This window comes from Ambystoma mexicanum, chromosome 8, assembly GCF_040938575.1.
Source record: "Ambystoma mexicanum isolate Mex_15411 chromosome 8, UKY_AmexF1_1, whole genome shotgun sequence".
NCBI lineage: Eukaryota > Metazoa > Chordata > Amphibia > Caudata > Ambystomatidae > Ambystoma > Ambystoma mexicanum.
The window spans coordinates 639,449,104-639,467,030 of record NC_090929.1 but is presented as its reverse complement, the minus strand read 5'-3'; positions in this window follow the sequence as shown (position 1 = coordinate 639,467,030).

Sequence of the window (17,927 nt, the reverse complement as noted above, 5' to 3'; positions counted from 1 at the left end):
GCAGACGACGATGCAGAATGAAGAAATCCGGAATTCGCCGCGTGCCGGTAAGTGTAACACTGCTGTTGTCTATGAAGATGCAGCGTGAAGAATCCGGAATGCACAGCGTGCCGGTAAGTAGAATAATGCTGTTTATCTTTGCAGGTGAAGATGCAGCGTGAAGAAGCCGGAATGCACAGCGTGCCAGTAAGTATGATAATGCTGTTTATCTTTGCAGGTGAAGATGCAGCGTGAAGAAGCCGGAATGCACAGCGTGCCAGTAAGTATGATAATGCTGTTTATCTTTGCCGGCGAAGATGCAGCATGAGACACGGCCGCTGCCGATGGATCAGGTAAGTAAGCACTGCGTGTTAAAGTTCGTTCTGCTAACCTGTTGTTTCTGGTCTTTTGCAGGTGCTGATGTTGATCGTGTACAGGAATGGTGAGTATAATTCTTGCAGGTTCAGGATCCAAAGAAGAAAGGCTGGAACAGACTCGGTGAGCGTTCTGCTGCAGATGCAGAATAATGCGAAGCACGTTTCATCAATCGGGTGTGGTTTAAATAGCCTAGGAGTGATGAGGCGTCTCCTTCCACGGCCCCGCCTAGGTAAGAAAAGAGTTCCTGCTTCCAGAAGAGTTCCAGTGCTGTATCCAGGGAGTGGAGCTGCCCCACCCAGGTAAGCAAGTAGTCCCAGTTCACCGAGGACTTCTAAGAGTCTGGTAAGTAAGCAGCATGGTCTGCCGCAGGTAAATCCACCCAAGCACCTTCACACCAATGATGAGCCCGGCGCTTCCAGTGCCGGGATCTATGCTTCTGATGAGCCTGGTGCCACCGGCGCCAGGACAAGGTCCAAAAGGTCCCTGTGGGGACCGGCTGGTGCCTAGGATCAGGGTTAGGGGCCTGCTTCCAAGGACGTTGGGCTGGTCCTGACTCCTTGGAAGCAGTGATCATGACAGTTTGGTCTGTTGTACAATGTATGTGTGCTGTGTGCATGTGTGCACGAGTTTGATGGGGAAGCTCTTTGTGGTGGTGTGTTAATTTGCATTGGGCTGTTACAATGATTTGGGAAGGCTATTTTTCTGTTTGTATACTACTACAATGTGCTTCAGATGAGAGTACAAACTAAGCTTGTGGTGAGGAGAAGCATTAATAGTAAACGTAATGGTATAAAATTGAAACAGCTATTTGTTTTCTAGTACTAACATTTTAAGGCTTCTGTATGTTATTTGACTTCCAAAAACACAGGGATTTGTGAGCCATTCTGCCTGTTATTCTTTGTTTAAATGGGGATTTGTGGGTAGAATGGTTCAGAAATCAATGTTTGTTTTGGTGCACATATTAAATAAATAACCCACACAGTCTCTTTGAGGAACAGTAAGAATATAAAAGTAGTTCTGTACTTACTTTTTTTTCCGGAATGACTAGGTTTCTTCGGATATGTCGTTTGGAGTGTAGATGTTGATTTTCAGGAGAGTAGTCTTCAGTGCGATTATAAAAAGAAGAAGTTAGTCACTTTGTGTGTTTAAAGCAGTGATGTTACTGTACACGTTAATTTTGCATCTTTCATCGGAGTGTTCTCCTTTGATATCTTTTTCTGCATGTGTGCATTTCACTTCTGTATGTGCTGCCTTTGTATGTTATTTGCAGTATGTTAGTTGCACGTGATTCAGAAAGGAGTACAATTTTTAGGTTATGAAAATGTCTTGTTTTTTTTAAGCTGTGTTATCCATAGCAGAGAGGTTTGTAAGTGATAGGTCAGTGTAGTAGATGGGAAAAATGTCACTACTTTCATATTATAAGTACGAATCCGAAAAATCGGGAAAACCCTCAGAGGGAGATGTCACCACAGCAATCGGGAGCATTTATTTTTCTCATACGATCGCATTGGAAGTAGCATTAATGTAGGCAGTACACAGTAAAAAATTGTGACATTTTCTAATGGAAAATCGAGTTTCGCGCTAAATAGGGAGGGTTGTAACATATGTATAGGTTATGCGGGAGACATTAAGAAGTAGTGTGGTTTGTCAATGAAAAATCGGACATCTTGCACTTAAAGGGGGAGCATTGGTATGTATTGGCCATGCAGATTTAGTGGCATTAAATTGTTTAAATGAAATCATAAGGGTTGCACATGTTTTCTGATTAAAATATGCATACCTGACTTTATACTCATGCATGTGCGCATGCATGGAGCTGTACGTAGAAATCCGCGACACTTGCACAGTAGTTTTTGAAGTAGGTGCTTTGCAATGATATGCGACTTGCATTCCGAGTGATCAATAGTACATTTGAAGTGCGAAAATGTGATGACGGAGTTAGATGTAGAGATGTTGAATGTGATTGGTGGAAGGTTGTGTGACTACTTAGCTGTGTCTAATGAGGGAATGGATTTGTGAGTGATGTGGAAAGGGTAGAAGGACTGGCTAAGAGTTACGTGCCGCACGTAGACAACGCTTGTAAGCGGGTAGGGCATGTCACATACGGGGTTCTACAGCAAATCCAGCATGGAAAGGGGGCTGTAGGCATCAGCCAATCAGATGTTCACATTGCTCTTTTGTGTCGAAAGACGGTGCGTATACTGAAGATGGCAGAGGTGGAGAGGGTCAGGTTTTTAGTGCTTGGAGATATTTTTGTCCATGGATTACAGCACTATGCCGAAAGTAGGCATGTGGCACACAATTTCGATGTGAGAGGAGTGGACGTGGTGTGGAGCGCTGAGACTGATCGCTATGTTGCGGCAATTCTGGAAGTTTGCAGAGACATGCGTAAGATGACCACGCCCCATGTGGTACTTTTGCACTACGGTGCTTGCCATTTGGGCTACGTACGTTGACGTACTTTGTTAGAAGTTTTGGAACAGTTGGTTCAAGCAGTCATGAACATCTTTCCAACTGCGAAAGTAATTTTTGTCTGGGTTACTCGCTAAAGGAAAATGGGACAACAGTTCTGGTTTCTGTCCTGATCAAAGTATTGGGAGGTGTAATATCAATCGCGGCATGTGTGCTTTCATGTTACGGCCTGGTATGTTTTTCTGCAGCCATGAGAACATTGTTCCCATTAATGCGGCTTATTTTGAAGCAGGTGGTGTTGCGTTATCTTCTTTGGGAAATGCCATGTTCTTTTGGAATGTAAGGCTTGCTTTGGAGCAGGTTCTGTAATGGTTGTAGGAGTAAAGTAAGAAGAAAAAATATTTTAAAAAACAAAATAACAGGTGTCTGTAAGGCATCTGCCCAAATAAAATAAAAAATGGCTCTTTTCACCACCTTAAAGGGGAAAAGGGGAATAATATTTAAATGTACAGTCGTCACGCTCTGATCTTCTACGTGTCCGCGGACATGGCGGTAGTTTGCAGGCAGCGTGCCTTACCAGCGGGGATTGTGGGGTAGAGACGCATGCAAATGAGAATGTGCGAAGATAGGGATTGATCAGTAAAGTTCAGTGGGTGTGTTCTGAACTGAGAAATTTGGTGAGAATATCTTTTCCCTGACAGGAGACCAGACATCCATGGCTCTGTTTGCTCGAAAACAGATTATCTGGATTTTGGGAGACTCATGGATACATTGGTTGAAAGTGCATGCAGAAAGTTGCGGTCTATGTGCAGATCTTGGATTTCCTCATGTGGAAGTGCACTGGCATGGCGTGCGTGGAATGAGGTGGCTGGACTTGGTACCCCTCTGTGCTACTTCACAGACAGAGCATCATCCTGATATACTTATCATTCATTGCGGAGGAAACAGTTTAGGCCATGTCTCTGGAATTTCTTTGCAATTTGCAATGAAGGAAGGACTTGCGAAGGTCATGGACATGTTTCCAAATTGCCAAATAGTGTTTTCCCGTATTGCACAAAGACAAATATGGCTTCTGCATTTGGTCCGCAAATGGAGAAAGCGAGGCGCAATGTCAATAAGGCTGTTTTTTGCCTTTCTAAGAGATGTTGGCATGTCCTCATTCCACAATGAAAACATTTTGTTTCGCAGCACTTTCATTTTTTGCAGAGATGGAGTCCATCTCACATATACTGGCAATCAGACTTTTCTTTGGAATGTACAAAATGCATTGCAATCTTTTTTGGATTCATAGTCACCTATTTGCCAATCCATTTTTTCCAATCTACAGTTTTTGAAACACACAAAACACCACCGAAAGGCTCTTTTCAGAGTCACCACTTACTCCCAGCGAAAAGTGCATTAGTTTTGCTCCGCTTGCACCCTCCATGTTTGTGCGTCCTACGGCTGTCCACAGACTTTTAGAAAAATGCGCGGAGGCCTACATCGGTCACTTGATAGTTCTATTGTTAAACTAAGAAAGGCGGCTCTAAAAAGAGCCTTTTTTGTCATTTTTGTTGCTTTCCAGTTTACTGCTTTTGAGCACACGACACACTAGGAGAGGAGGGCAAAGGAAGGTAAGGAAGGGATACCAACCACGGGGATAAGAAAGGGCAGGTGGAGAGAGAAAGATGTAGGGTAGCCTTTACTTAGGTAGTGGGCAGTTCTTCTGGTGCTCCGGGACCGTAGCCTCAAAAGCACTTCGAAGACAATCCCCCCTGCAGAGTACTGCTCCTCGAAAGGTAAGAGTCAACATCATCGCAAATGGCTTGTGAGGCAGCTGGAGGGATGCGCTCCCCCACAGGAGTGTCTCTTATGGTGAGAGGATTGGACACGGAGGATGCTGTGGAGGAATTCAATCTACTACACTCTTCACAAGGTACCACCTTGCGAATGTGCGCACTGTGGAACGAAGTTAGGTGTCGCTTCATGGTTGTTGTACCAAAGCTGTACGCACCAGGTCTCCCGTGACTCAGCCCCAACTGGCACTGGTTACACCTGACCAGGTTTGCATGTGCTTTTGGTACGTTCCCAAAACGGAAAACAACCACCACACCCACGACTCCCGGCGAGTGCTTGTAGTGCGGAGTACTTCCACCTCATTCTCTTCTTCCTCAATCTCTACATCCTCACCCCTATTTCCCTCTGCAGGCCCTTAGGGAGGTGGTGGTGGTGGAGGGTTTGGGGGTGGTGCTGAGCCTAATGAAGCAACAGTAGCCATGGATGCCATAAGGATTAGTCGGCTAATGGTCGCTACAGCAGTAAAGGCAGCACAACTGAATCTGCTATAGCCAGTACAATGAAGATGAGCTCGGGGTGTGGCCATTTATAGGAGTGGAGGGGTGCGGCTCGTGACCATATTGATCACTGAAAAGCGTTGCAAAAATTCTAAACAATACCTTCAAAGGTAGGGCCATTGTATGGGACATGTGAAATGGTGATTTTATACTGTAAAATAATTTCCCATGTTTGTATAAGTTCTTTTGAAATGTTGCGGAAGCAGACAAACTGCGCAAATTAGTCCATACGCTCAGTGTGGGTGCGGTCACATGATGATGTCCTGAACACATCCGCGAGGGAAATGGGTGCCTTCTTGACAGCAAATACAGAGTAACGGACGTGTGCATGCGCGCAGGTGTTCTACGGACAGTGTACGGGTCCTGAAACTAATTTAAAGTGTGACACAAGTGACACGGACAGGCGCAATGTTCACCATACTTATGGGTGTAGTGCACATGTGCATACATGATCTGCTGACTGTACGGCCAGGTACAGTATCCTTAGGACACCTCCATTTTGTTTGACTACGGACATGCCGGCCACCACGCCTGTTCTACGGATGGCTCCATCTTGGCTGCGGACGGTACGGACAGGTATTGTGTCCTTAGGACACTCCCATTTTGCTTATTTACAGACATCCTGGACACCTGGTGTGTTCTAAGAATATGTTTTATCTCGTTTGTGAGCGGTACAGAGAGGTATAATGTCCTTAGGACGCCCCATTCTGTTAATTTACGCACAACTTGAAGAGATGGTGCGTTCTAAGATCAGTTCCATCTTGGTTGCCATTGGTACGGCTAGGTGTATTGCCGTTAGAACATCCATATTCTATTGCTTACGGCTAGCTCGAACAGGCGCCCTGGCCGTGGACATTTTAACTCTTTTTAAATGATTTTTTTTACCTCAAACCCTTCTACTACAACTAACATAACAAACTTTCAATACACACACACATCAATCAAGAGAAATACAGGGGGAAGCAGATACTGAAACGAATTTAGGGGAATTAGGGTTTAACACGGGCTGGTTGTGAGGGGATGATTTGTGAGGGGATGAAGGGATGGATGTTTCATCAAAACGTTTATTTTCTTCTTCAAGGTTTGGGGATGGTTCACTCAGAAATGGAGAAGGGGGGCAGGTACAGGTGGGACAGTGATATCGTATTATTCCTCTAACATACTCCTCCACAAATTATCTTAAACTGTTAAAATTGTCATTTAGTATGTTCATTTTCACTTCTATCCTTTTCAGCCTGTCTTCCTCTGTGTCGTTTGTTGGTCTTTCTTCTTTTTTATCTGGTCTGTTAAAAATAAATATATATATATGTTAAATGCCCATAAAATACTGACCACTAATTTGCTTAGGCATAGTAGTGTGTACCATTGTTATCGCTATCTACGGACATTTCCCCATGCGGAAAATTCTCCTCCAGCCACTCCAAAGTACTGGCCATTTCTGTGTCAAAACAACAGAAAGAAATTATTTTTTCTGCCCCTCATACAAAAAAGTACACACACATATAAGAAAAATGAAGTTCACTTACTATTTTGTTGTAATTTGTCTTCGTTTTACTGTGCGCGTCTACTGTCGCTCCTGGCTGCACACTTTCTGTGAGGTAATTACGTTGGAGGCATACCTTTTTTTGTTATGGTACACTCCATTTATTTCTACAAGGCCATTAATTGTATTGTTATTGTTTCAGACGTTTAGGTTTGCCTATTTATTTATAATGCCTTTATGTGTTTTTTTTCAAAGTTGTGCATTTTTCATATACCACAATAGCACAATTTCAGATACCGCCTGACTGTTTGGGTACTGTTGACCTCGTCCGCAGACAGGCGCTCAGTCCGTGCCTTTCAAATATCATTAGCGAGGGGGTTCAGTATGTTCTATGTTACATGTATATAAAGTAAATAAATTATAGTACATATCGCCCAAAATCACATGATGAAAGTGTATATTTAGTAAACAAACTTTATTAACGAGATGTTATGATTAAGTTCCCCTTCTAAAAACCAGTGCAGGCAGGTATGGTTGCTTAGCCTACCATAACTGGCGAATTTCAGGGGGTTTTCGGTTTTACTTTGAATCATAATGTCAGGTTTGTAAACTTTTTTTAGTGAATTGTACACATATATATATATATATATAGCAGTGAACAAAAACAAAGGGGCTACACATGTGATATCATCAGTCATGTCATCATTGACATTTGTGATGCCATCTTTCATGTCCTGGGTGTTAGTGTTAGCAGTCCAGAGTGGTGATGGCAGGTATGGTTGCTTAGCCTACCATAACTGGCGAATTTCACAGGTTTTTTGGTTTCACTTTGAACCGTAATGTCACGTTTGAAACGTTTTTTTAGTGAATTGCACAGGTTTTTAGTAGGGCAACTTAACCATAACGTCCCCTTAACAAAGTTTTTTTTTAGTGAATCGCACAGGTATATATATATATATACACATACACACATATACATATATATATATATATATATATATATATATATATATATATTTTTTTTTCTAATGAAAATTGAGCCCCTGAACAGGGCAAAACCAGCTCCCGAGAGCAGCTGAATAAAGAGAACCCAATCTTCAGCAAAATGAAAGGCTTGACGGCAAAATCAGGCGGCACCCAATGTTCTTTATTTATCAAAAGTGCATAGGAAAGAGGAACCTGAAATAACACAATGACGCGTTTCGCGGTACTCCGACTGCTTATTCATATATATACTCAAAAACCTTGTTAAAGGGACGTTAAGGTTAAGTTGCACTAATAAAAAGCTATTAAATTCAATGAAAAAACGTTTTTGAAGGGATGTTACTTTGCAAGTTAAACCGAAAAACCCTTGAAATGTGCCACTTATGGTAAGCTAAGCAACCATAACTCGCGCCACCGCTGTGCACTGCTAAGACTAACATCCAGGACATCAAAGATGACATCACAATGTCATTGATGACATGACTGATTCAAAAATTTCATGCAGTTTCATTGAGTGGCGCCAAAGTTATAAACCATCCAAAAACTGCTTTTCACGAACCCTGTAATGCACAAATAAGCATAGATACCCCCGAACATCTAAGATGTTCGCGGACATCACAGGACTGTCCCGGACTGTGTACGGACATCAGAGAAGGAAACACGCCTGTTTTTTGGCTTTTTAAGGTTATATCCCATCCAATCCTCACCTCCTCAGAGATTGTTTTATATGTTTGACAAGTGCAATGTTGTGTTTTTTAATATGTTTTTACTGCGATGTTCGTGGACACCGGAGGCTGTCCGCAAATCCAACATAGCAGGTGTTTCAGAAAATCTGACGCACCTCACGCTTTTCACCCTCCAATCAGCAGGCACGTCTGATGTCTGCAGACCCCACGTCGGCCTCTGGAGCAATCGGAGGCCCATCCACGGCCCGAACAGGGAAGTCAGTCCACGGACCAAACCCAGATATCACACATTTTTGGGGACCTACTTTTTGGTCATTTAAAAAAGAACGACTAGACGGATTTACACCAAATGTACAAAAGCACGCTTTCGGGACCAAGCCGCCACTCCTGCCAAACATTTGGTGAAAATCCGTCCAGCGGTTTGGGCAGTAGGTGTGAGCCTTCAGCCATGCACCCAAGACTCTAGGCCCTGGCCACAACCACTGCAGCATAACACACCCATGCAAGCAAACATTTTGACTGTTGTATGTGGGCTGCATAGGGGGTATGTTTTCAAAAGTTTGTGTACTGGTTGCCAGTAGTGTAATAGTATTTATAGGACAGTGGACATGGTGTGTGGTAGTTGGATTGTGTTCAGAATGTTGGTACCTAAGACTCTAGGCATTTTGGGTTGTAGTTAGTGGGCAGGTGTTTGCTTGCATGGGTGTGTTATGTTGCAGTGTTTGTGACTCCAATCATTGTATACTTACTGTTTGCTTTGTTGAGGCTGTATGCAGTGTTTTGGCCAGGCCATGCACCTAAGACTGTAGGCCCTGGCCACAACCACCGCAGCATAAGACACCCATGCAAGCAAACATTTTGGGTTGTGGTCAGTGGTCAGGTGTTTGCTTGCATGGGTGTGTTATGTTGCGGGGTTTGTAACTCCAATCATTGTATACTTACTGTTTGCTTTGTTGAGGCTGTATGCAGTTTTTTCATGGCATGGGAAATTGGAGCAGACATTGTTTTTTCATTCTCTGTGATCAAAGAAAAGATATCATGTTTGTGTAGGTAGGTTGTAATGAGTTACTGCACTGCATAGTAGACATTTCTGTACTTTGTCGACCCTCATAGTTAGACTTTACAAGCACTATGCTTCAAACCAGTGTGCTGTGTTTGTTCGTAAAATCATTGGGTCTGTGTGAAAAAAATTCCATGCAGGATTAAAAAAAAAAACTTTCTATGTTATGGTACAATGTTTTTCGGTGGTTGATTTAACTGGGAAGAATTGAATAGGTGTATGGTTTTCGGTTTGGAAGTGGTGGGACTATTGTTGCAGTTAGATACGAGTTGGCATATCCTAATTTGTTTATTTCTTGTTGCGTTTTACCAGTATTCATTTATCTGTTTGGTTGTTGCAGAATTTTGGGGAAGTTAGATACCTGTTGGTGTATTCTAACTGTTGATATTCCAACTGTTGATAGTTTTGAAGTTGTTAAGGGTATTTTTATACGTAATAAGTGTTGAGGGTTTCCTTAGAAAAATGTATCTTGCAGTTTTATGCTTGTAGTTAGATACCAGTTGGTGTATTCTAACTGTTTATAGTTTTTCTCTGTTACATAGGTGTTATCTTATTCTATTAGTTTATGGATTTAAAGGTTATTGAGGACATTTTGTAGATGTTTATACTCAGATTAGTGAATACATTTTGGTTTTAAGAATATTAACTAAGCATTTACAAGATTTGCTGGTAATCTTTGTTTTAGAGTAATGGGAGTATCATTACGTTCAAACCATCCACATTTCTTTTTTATTTATGCAGTGTAGTGACCTGCATTGGTTGTGGCTCCTGCGTGGTAGATTATACCTATTGTTGTGAAGGTTTTCTTACCAAGTGATACTTGTCCATGTGTGAATCCAGTCAGCTTGCAGTTGTTTTTGGTACCATCTGCATTGTAACGCAAAAGCATTACTATTACGTATTCACTATGTGACTGTATTTGTAAGGTGGAACGATTATCAGAATTGCAAGTACTAAATAGTCTGCCATGGTTTGCATTTTGTACAAGTTGCTGAAATGGAATGGATTCACAGTTGGGTATGGATACATACACGGGGCGTTCATTAGGGACTTGTTCCTGTGCCACATGGCTGCAGATAGTGCATGTCTGTTTCCATAGGTATGAAATCTGGAAGATTTCATTTATATGTATGTTTTTGTTTTCCAGTACTTGTAATAAATACATTAGAAATTCTTGTGTATCTTCTTGTGGGTTTATAGCGAATCTGACCCTTCCAGCACAGTAGTCCAGTTCTGCTTTATTCCAGAAACACTGTGTTGTCCGGATTGTTTTATAAAGGTAGCGGGCGCCCCTCTCTCGCAAGAACAGACATGATAACCTGTTCAGTGGTTATTAACCACTTGAGAGTTCGCAGCCACTGCTTTTACTCACTGTGCCTTTCACAGATGGGAAATATCCATTTGCATATCAGTCTTTGTCCTGCCCAGGGGCAGTCCAGCACCGAAATACAATGGCAATTCCAATCTGAACGAGAGTACCACCAGCAACCCCATACACGTGTTTCACCCTTGTTGGGGATCATCAGTGAGGTGAAGCTGATGCCTCTCTAAGCACAGTGATATAACCACTGAACAGGTTATCATGTCTGTTCTTGCGAGAGAGGGGCGCCCGCTACCTTTGTAAAACTATTTGTTAAGGAACCTGGGATTGGTAACCCTAGGTCTCCTGGGGGCAACCAGACGTGGTCTCCCTCTCACTGTGCTTACAGAGGCATCAGCTTCACCTCACTGATGATCCCCAACAAGGGTGAAACACGTGTATGGGGTTGCTGGTGGTACTCTCGTTCAGATTGGAATTGCCATTGTATTTCGGTGCTGGACTGCCCCTGGGCAGGACAAAGACTGATATGCAAATGGATATTTCCCATCTGTGAAAGGCACAGTGAGTAAAAGCAGTGGCTGCGAACTCTCAAGTGGTTAATAACCACTGAACAGGTTATCATGTCTGTTCTTGCGAGAGAGGGGCGCCCGCTACCTTTGTAAAACTATTTGTTAAGGAACCTGGGATTGGTAACCCTAGGTCTCCTGGGGGCAACCAGACGTGGTCTCCCTCTCACTGTGCTTAGAGAGGCATCAGCTTCACCTCACTGATGATCCCCAACAAGGGTGAAACACGTGTATGGGGTTGCTGGTGGTACTCTCGTTCAGATTGGAATTGCCATTGTATTTCGGTGCTGGACTGCCCCTGGGCAGGACAAAGACTGATATGCAAATGGATATTTCCCATCTGTGAAAGGCACAGTGAGTAAAAGCAGTGGCTGCGAACTCTCAAGTGGTTAATAACCACTGAACAGGTTATCATGTCTGTTCTTGCGAGAGAGGGGCGCCCGCTACCTTTGTAAAACTATTTGTCCGGATTGTTGGTTGCATTTCTGCGAAGGACTAACATTAGCAAACATAATTGGTCTCTCCCGTTTAAGTACATGTTTTCAACAATTGGTGGTAATTGGAATAGAATATTGATTGCTATATTTGCATAGCAATTTACACCAGTCGTATTTGAACATTTGAATGGACCAGACAGTTCTGTCTCTAAGTCATTTGTTGAAAGAGTGCGTTACTTCTTTGAAGAGGTAGTTGGTTTTGTTTGTGCAGTAGATCTTTCTTTGTTTGTGGTCATTGATGAAGTATTAGCTTCTTTTAATTTCTTTTGAGGTATTATTGTGAGATCCTGTATCATTTGAGTCTGAACTAGTTCTCTTTTTACAAACTTTTGCTTTTTGAGGAACAGGATTGGTTTTGAGATGAGGTGCATAGAGTGCACGTAGTCTATTGTATTCTGCAATGCAAGGAATATCAGTGTTTACTTTACTTGCATCTAAGTTGACTAGAAATAGTCCTTCAAGTGTACGTACGTAGGCGTGATAGTGCTACATAGCTCATGCCTTCTTTAAACACTGTGCTGCCAATATATATCAATGCTTGATCTAGGGTAAGACCTTGTGATTTATGAATGGTGCACTGCAGGCGAGGCAGGCAGAAGCACCCGGGCTGGGCTCAAAACATTGTATCAATGTGAGCCCAGCCCGGGTGTGGCGTCATCCCGACGTGAGAGGAGGATCTCTGCCCCCCTCTCACACTCGACTCTGGCTTCAACTTGAAGAGGTAAGGAGGTTTGGGTTGGGGAGACGGGCCCTTTTAATTAATCTGTTGGGTGTAAGTGGCTGAGAATAATATTTCTCCCACCCATTCGGGCAGGAGAAATATTAATCTCAGCCACTTACACCCAGCACCCGCTGTAATAACGCAGCCTGCTGCTTGTAAAAGGCCTCTTCTACGAACAGCAGGCTGCGTTATTACGGCGGGTGCTGGGTGTTAGAGAACGCTCTCTAACACCCAGCACCCACCGTAATAACGCTGCCTAATGCACGTAGAAGAGGCCTTCTCCGAACAGGAGGCTGCGTTATTGTGACGGGTGCTGGGTGTTAGAGAGCAGGTGCTAAACACCCAGCACCCATACCTGCCTACATTTAAAAATCAAAATTCCTGAGATTAATGCCCTGCCCACAGTCACACAAAACCCCGCACATTTTTACCTAGCTCCGAGCACATGTCAAAAAGGTAAACACTGCTGTAATGTGATGTGATGTCCGAAATTTGCGGTTCAAATTAAAATATGCACATTTCATTAATTGCCTTTTCACAACCACCCAAATTGCATTGGACAAAAGGCATTCGCCTTCCATAAAATCAACACCTTAAAATGTGCACATGTGAACACCAAGAACCAATACAAAGGATTTCCCTGAATTTTGCAGTACCGAAATTGGACATTTCACCTTTGTTGTTTTTCATCAGGTTATGTAGTGCAGAGAGTTGGCCAGCCTGCAAACCTGATGGCTGTGGTTCAGTGGGGCTGAGTCCACCCTAACCTGGGCAAAAAGAACGAAAGCTAAAGAAACGCGTGTTCGCATTGAAAGTCGCCAAAAAAGAATGAAAGGTGAAGCAAAATAAATGCACGTTATTTTGTTTCACCTGCATTCTTGTTGTGCTGGATGCGTTACAGTCATTGCTGCAGAGATAAAGCCACACTCAGGCAGGGAGCCGCAGTGGCGCATCCTGCAAGCATAACAAACAAAAATAAAACGCAATCAGTGAAAGCTGTCCCCCACCAAAATTCCTGAGATTCCAGAGTCTTTCCCGGAGACCGGGAGAAATGGTTCAAATTCCTGAGTCTCTTTGAAAAATCCAGAGGCTAGGCAGGTATGCCAGCACCCGACGTAATTCTACGAGCATTAGGCAGCGTTATTATGGCAGATGCTGCGTGTTAGAGAGCAGCTGCTCTCTAACACCCAGCACCCACCATAATAGCGCAGCCTGCACAAATGTATGTAATAGGCTTCCTACAAGTAGTCGGGCTGCTTGGTCTTCAGGGAAGCCCTAGAAATATTTCTTCTTTCCAATGCAGATCAACTAGTATACCATTTTCCTGCAAGGGCAAGGGCAATGGCTGTATTTTCTAATTAACAGTTTAATGAGTTCATCTGATTTCTATATAGAATCCTTCAGAAAATCAGACGGTAGCAATCAAGAATTGCAGGCTTCTAAAGCATCTATAGCTGGACAGTCTGTTGATTGTATAAATACATTTTATTTGTTCCGCAGTAATTCTCCCCCTAAAGGTCTTCATGGCCATTTAGTGGGAGCTGAACTAGCCTGAGTGGGTTTTCAGAAACAGGTTCCACTGCAAAGCAGTGACATGGATTACTCCCTTCTCTTTTTGCAGTCACTATTCCCTGGACACAAATGGTAGGACAGATGCAAGATGAAGGCAATCAGGGTTACAACTTAGTTTGGGTTAAGTGCCTCCTCCTATTATTGACATTGCGAGAGAATCATTGCAAAAGTATGAGGAAAAGTTAGAGAAAGTTGAAAGTTGCTAACCTTACTTTCTGACTCCCTATAGTCCCTGCACCTCACTCAACATTATAGTCTGATGTCATTTGAGGTTCCCAAAGAAATGAGACTAGGGAAGGGCATCCAACTGTATTTCATGGCTACGTTCTGAGGGGAATTTATCACACGGCCAGCAGCCAGAGCCAGTAGGAAGCTTTACACTGGCAAGTTTGCAGAATGGAACCATGGGGGCAGTTGCTGGACCTCCTCCCCCCCCCAGAGGCTCGAGGCCTCACTTGTTTGTAAAGGGTAAAGGCCCCAACTCTGTTCCCAATTGCTGGGCTGGATGTTGGCAAGTGGCTGCCCTGGCATTTGTTTGGCTTTCGATTTTCGAGCCCCCTGCCCCCAGAGTGAGTGTGCATTGTTGTTGTGGGTAGCCGATAAATGAGTTGCTTTTTTGCCTATTTTGTAGGAATTGGTCTGATGTGTAAAGAAAGATTAGGCAGAGAGGACCTTCCCACTTGATAACAACGGGCCCAAGAGGTAAGTCTAGCCCAATGTTTTATTCTAAAAATATCTTGCAGCAAACCTTTACATTTTACAGACATTGCACTGATGTTATACTTCAGGAGGTACACAGAAATAATGTCTGCATTCTTGCTAATTCTATATCTTGGGGTACAACTAATTCTGGTGACATTCAATATTAGTACAAAATTGCTAATCAAATTATTTAATTTGCTAATCAAAAACACTTTAATTAGCAAAATCTGCTAATCAATTTTTGAAAACTCATTTATGCCTTGATATGTGAAAGATGTTTTGCCTATGTTACACATTTATGCGCACGGCCATTTGTAAACTGGACGCATTGGTTCAGTGGAATAGAGAGTTGATGCTAAGTTTGTTGGAGATATTTGTGTGAGCAGCATTTATTGTTACATGATGGTATTATTAACCTTTTCATACCCTCCTCCACTGCTATGTGTGGCAATTGGGTTTGTTTGCTTTTGTTTGTATGCTTCTTCATTGAAATATGGTTCTGTGCTGGTAGTGTGACTCCACTCACCTGCACAGATGTTTGTGAAGCTATCTTTGGTGATATTCCGTTTGTTGAGAAGTCCTTGTTGTAGTTTAGTTAGTTTTAATGTGGTTTCATTCTATTTAAAACTAATATAAATAATTTCCTTTTGAGAAGGATTGCACTGTCTATGAGAGCTTCCAGGATTAGTTTTCTGTGGTAGGTTTTAAGGGTTGAGCATGATTTTTCTCCTGTGTTAATAAGGTTCTGAAGGACTCTGTGGCAGAACATTTTTTGTAAAGTATTTTTTTTATTATGCTTACTTGTGGCTACATCAAGATTTATAAGTGCAGTGTTAGCACTAGTGGTAGTTGTAGTCTTTTTAATACCTTTTTGTTTAGTTTTACATTTTGAAAGAGGAGTCAAAGTTTCTTTACAGCAAGCTACTTTAGTTTGGCTAGTGACCGTATTAGCTGTTTTGTTTGAACTTTTTGTATACATTTTATTTTGATTTGCTCTATTTCTGTGTTGCTTTCTACGGAGTTGCTTTTTGGTAGGTATTCTTTGGTATCTGTTGGAGGAAAAAAGAAAGTGTGGGTTGGGAACGTTGTGCAATGTACCTGTGCATTGTGCATGAGTGTCTGAGTATGATGGTAGGCATGTATGCAGAGGTGTGTGATTGTGGAATGGGCTGTTACTTCAGGTTGGGAAGGCTATTCTTGTTTGTTTGTTTATTCATTTGTTAAGCGCACCAGACTCGTAAGTAGAAGGGCGCTGCAGTATGAACATGCAAAGCTTACAAAGTTGCGAAATGTACACCAAATACAATGCTTACATGCTTAAACATATACAAAATATACACAAATATATCCAATATATGCACAATACACAATGTACCAGATAAAAGCCAAAGCTGGGAATTGCCTTGTCTGCAGTGTCTACAATGTATTGGATACTACTATGATTACAAAGTATGCAAAATATACACAAAATATATACAAAATATGCACAATACACAGTATACTAGATAAGAGCCAAGACTACTGATGGCCTATTATCAATAGTAAGCAATATACAAGAAATATAGGTTGCAAGAGTGAAGCCCACCATATATCGCTCAGGCTTGCACTATGTTGCACAAGTTCTTCAGATGTTGACACACTATTACACTATTAAAGCAGCGTGGGTAGGCCACTTCAGTAGCAGGCATAGCCAGATGGGGGACTAGGGGTTGGTGGCGATGATGTGTTTTATTAAATTTCTTCTAAAGTGTAAGTAGGGTTGGTCGGCTCTCAGATCTAGTGGCAGTGAGTTCCAGGATTTAGCTGCCTTTACAGGGAAGCCATTACCACTGATAGTGGTGAGCTTATACTTCGGTATGGTAAGACAGTTACCATTCCCACTTCTGGTGGGTCTAAGGGAAGCTCTTCTGTGGAGTTTGTCTGTAAGATAGCTAGGGGCTGCGTTGTTGAGGGCTTTGTGAGTCAAAGAGAGTGTTTTTAATTGTATTTTATTAGACGTGGATAACCAATTATGGTGGCGTCTAAGGGAGGAAATATGGGTTTTTGTGTTTATGCCTAAGGCTGCTCTTAGGGCATTATTCTGTAGTATTTGGTGCTTTTGAATAGTGGATTTATTAGCTTCAATGTATAAGGCATTGCAATAATCAATTCTAGAGAGTATTAAGGCTCTGGCTAGAATCAAGCAACTATCATTGGATAGGAAAGGCTTACCAGCTCTGAGTAGCTTACAGGTGTAAGCCGTGGAGGAGGTAAGGGATTTGACCTGTTTGTCAAAAGACAATGTAGAATCCAAATAGAATCGAAGGGTTTTCACCTCCTTGGAAACTTTAATAATGTTTCCATCAATATTAAATGAGGAAATTTCTTGTCCAAGTTTTTTAATGTTGGCCTGTGATCCTAAAATTATCAACTCAGTCTTATCGTCGTTCAAGCAGAGGCCGTGAGTGGCCATCCATGCTTGAATGATAAGATAGACTTTGTTCACCAAGCCCATGTCCTTACTATGATCCCCAGAAAGCGGGAGGAGAATCTGAGTATCATCTGCATAGTTAGTGTAGGTGATACCCAGATGGTCCAGATCATCAAACAAAGGTTAAGTGAAGATATTGTAAAGGGTTGGCGAGATGCAGGAACCTTGAGGAACACCGCACAGGATAGGTGTCGGGTCTGCAGCTGCTGAGGGAGAGAAGACTCTCATGGTTCTCTCGCTCAAGAACGACTCAATCCATTTGATGGCTCCCGGGGTGAAGTGGGCAGCGGAATCAAGGTGTCGGCATAAGACCTTATGGTTGACCAGATCAAATGCGGTGGAGAGATCGAGTAGGAGTAGGAGTACTGTCTTAACTTTGTCTCTCCGCTCGTCTATTTGGGACTTGAGGTCGATTAATGCTGTCTCTGTTCCGTGTTGTGGACGGAAACCAGATTGTCTATTACCTAAAAGTTCGTGCAGTTCAAGGTGTTTCTGAATTTGGATATAGGCAGCTGTATCCAATATTTTAAGTAGAAATGGGACTGTGGTGATAGGTCGGTAATTAGTAGGGATAAGAGGATCAAGAGTCTGTTTCTTGAGCAGGGGGAGCACCCATGACTGTTTAAGGTTGGCAGGGATAGTGCCTGTGGCAAAGGAGGCATTTATCAATTTGGTAATAAAAGGAGATAGTTCTCTGGCAGCATCTTTTATTAATTGAGCAGGGCAGATACCGCCTTTGCAGTTCGATGGCTTTAGTGACAGG